Source organism: Miscanthus floridulus, chromosome 3, assembly GCF_019320115.1.
Source record: "Miscanthus floridulus cultivar M001 chromosome 3, ASM1932011v1, whole genome shotgun sequence".
Lineage (NCBI taxonomy): Eukaryota > Viridiplantae > Streptophyta > Magnoliopsida > Poales > Poaceae > Miscanthus > Miscanthus floridulus.
Window position 1 is genome coordinate 140,801,718 of NC_089582.1, and position 3,647 is coordinate 140,805,364.

The following is a 3,647-nucleotide window of genomic DNA, read 5'->3' on the forward strand; positions in this document are numbered from 1 at the left end:
TTGGTATTCATTCTTGTGATTGATTGGCTCCTTCCTCGACATGGCGGTATAAACAAATTGCTCACTTTCTTTATATTATCGCAAACTAGTTGTCAAGCTCTTTAGTATAGCTAGTTATGAGAGCTTGTTAGTTTGGTTAGTGTGGCTGTTTAGTTAGCTTTTGAGAGCACACAAACTTAGTGTAGTGTCATAGTTATTGTGTGGATAGAAACTATATAAACTAGAATTGTGGTAGGTGGCTTGCTATTTTAGTAGGCTAGCGCAACACTTGCTTCGCCTCATAATTGTCTAACCGGTTTGTTAAGTGTTGTTGTAGAATTTTTTAATAAGTTATTCACCCCCCCTCTAGCCATTAGGACCTTTCAAGTGGTATCAGAGCCAAAATCATCATGATTTGAGGCTTAACAACCTTCGGTGTAAAAATGGCTTAAATCAACAACACCAAGAAGCCACCCTATTTTGATGGCATAAATTATCCGTATTGAAAATCAAAGATGACCACACATATCAAGTCAATCAATAGAAAAGTGTGAAAGGTGGTAGAAATCAAAATTGAGATTGGTGATCCAGAGAATCCCACCGCGGTCGAAGAAGTGCTTCTCCAAAACAATGATATTGCTCTAAGTGCCATTCATGATGCAATTGATAAGAGAACATTTGAGTAAATCAAGAATATTGAGATGGCTCATGAGGCTTGGAATAAGTTGGAAGAATCATTTGAGGGCACTCAAGCCATGAAGGGTGCAAAGGCATACATTCTCAAAGAGAAGTTTGCAAGCTTCAATATGAAGGAAGATGAGAGTGTACTGGAGATGTTCCATAGGCTTCAAGTGCTTGTCAATGATCTCAAAGCACTTGGAGAAGAGGTGAAGGACAAGGACTTCTCGCACAAGTTCTTGAGATGCTTACCTTCAAGATTTGGCACATTGGTCACTATTCTAGTGAGAAGTGGTTTGGACACCATGACACCAAACCAAGTGTTGCGAGATATAATGACCGATGATACATATAGAGATGATGATGAGAAGGAAGAAAAGAAGAAGAAAGATGAGAAGAAGAAGAGTGTGGCATTCAAGGCCACATCATCTAAGGGCAAGGCAAAGCAAGAAACATCAAGTGAAGATGATGGTTCATGGGATGATGATGATGATGATGATGATGAGAAGATGGCTCTCTTTGTTAAGAAATTTGGCAAATTCATGATGAAGAAAGGGTACCATGCTAGAAGAAAGAAATCTTCATCCAAGAACAAGGAAGAGTCAAGAAGGTGCTTCAAATGTGGAAGCAAAGATTATCTTGTTGCTCAATGTCCATACAATAGTGACAATGATGATGACAACAAGAAGAATAAGAAGAAGGACAAGAAGGAAAAGAAAGAGAAGAAAGACAAGATGACCTTCAAGAAGAAGAAGGGTGGTTCATATGTGGTCACTTGGGATAGTGATGCTTCCTCAAGTGATGATGATGATGATAATGATGATGACAAGACCACCAAAAAGAAGGCACTTGCAAGCATTGCAAATCAATGAGAAGCTTTCTCTCTTAGACACTCCATCATGCTTCATGGCCACTAAGGTACAAATTTGTAATGATAGAAGTGATGAGGAACATGATAATGAAAATGAAAATAAAAGTGATAGTGATGATGATGAATCTACTAAGGATGAACTATTTGTCATGCTAGAAGATGCTAGAGAACACTTTGATATTAAGAGAAGGGAATGCAAAAGCTTGCGTAAGGAACTAAAAGCCCTTAACCAAGCCTTTGATGAGCTCAATGCATCTCATGAGAGGCTAGAGGAAGCCCATGAGAAGCTTGGGAAGGCTCATAAAAAGCTTGAAAAGGCTCATTCCTCTTTGCTTGATGAGCAAAATAAAAAGAAGCATGTTGAAACTTGCAATGTAGGATTAACTTGTGATATAATTGATGAATCATTATCTATGCCTATCATTGTTCCTCCCGCTAACCCTTGTAGTACTTGTACTTCCACCTCATCTAGTAGTGATGGTTTTACTTGTGATACCTCACTAATGGTTGAGAATGAGAACCTCAAGAAGGAGGTCAATAAGCTCACTCACACCTTGGCTAAGGCCTATGGTGGTGAGGACCGCTTACTTATGTGCTTGGGTAGCCAAAGAGCTTCTTTCTACAAAGAGGGATTGAGCTATACCCCTAAGAAAGGCAAGGCGGCTTTGGCTCCTCACAAGACTAGTTTTGTGAAGAACAATGGTCGGTTTTGCACTAGTTCCTCAATTAAGCTTGATTCTTTTTATATGCTTACAAAGGGTGCAAATGGTGTAAAGGCTAAGTTCATTAGTAAACCATGGATTGGCTCAAAGAAGAAAGTCATTTGGGTACCAAAGAGCTTAGTGACTAACCTTCAAGGACCCAAGCAAGTTTGGGTACCTAAAAAGAATTGATCTTTTTTATAGCTTAATTACAAAACCGAAGGAAGGCATTGGGTTCTTGATAGTGGGTGCACTCAACACATGATCGGTGATGCAAGAATGTTCAACTCAATCAACACCAATAGCAATGATGGTTATGATAGTATCACATTTGGTGATAATGGCAAAGGCAAGGTCAAAGGGCTTGGTAAGATTGCAATATCCAATGACATGCGCATATCCAATGTATTGCTAGTAGAGAGCTTGAACTTCAACTTGCTATCCATGGCTCAATTGTGTGATTTTGGATTCAAATACATATTTGGGGTAGATGATGTAGAGATCATAAGTGTAGATGGCTCTAACTTGATCTTCAAAGACTTTAGATATGAGAATCTATACTTGGTTGATTTCAATGCTAGTGAAGCTAGATTATCTGCATGCTTATTCACTAAGTCTAGCATGGGTTGGTTATGGCATAGAAGGCTTGGTCATATTGGAATGAAACAATTGAATAGATTGGTTAAGCATGACTTAGTTAGAGGTTGAAAGATGTTGTGTTTGAGAAGGATAAGCTTTGTAGCTCTTGTCAAGCCAGAAAATAAGTTAGAAACACCCATCCTAAGAAAAGCATAATGAGCACTAGTAAAGCATTTGAGTTATTGCACATGAATTTGTTTGGGCCAACACAATTGAAAGGTCCTAATGGCTAGAGGGGGGGGTGAATAGCCTAATAAAATTTATACAACAACACTTAACAAAATGGTTAGACAATTATAAGACGAAGTGTTGCGCTAGCCTACTCAGAATGCAACCTACCACAATTCTAGTTAGATAGTATCTATCCACACAATAGCTATAACACTACCCTATGTTAGTGTGCTCTCAAATACTAACTAAAGAGCCACACCAACCAAGCAAACAAGCTCTCACAACTAGCTACACTAAAGAGCTTGACAACTAGTTTACGGTAAATGTAAAGAGAGTGATCAAGAGGGTTATACCGCCTTATCGAGGAAGGAACCAATCAATCACAAGGATGAATAATAATAAAGATCAATCACCTCGGAATCAAATGATGAACACAAAGATTTTTTACCGAGGTTCACTTGCTTGCCGACAAGCTAGTCCTCGTTGTGGTGATTCACTCACTTGAAGATTCACGTGCTAATTGGCTTCACACGCCAAACCCTCAATAGGGTGCCACACAACTAAGACAAGATGAGGATCACATAAGCCATGAGCAATCCACTAGAGTA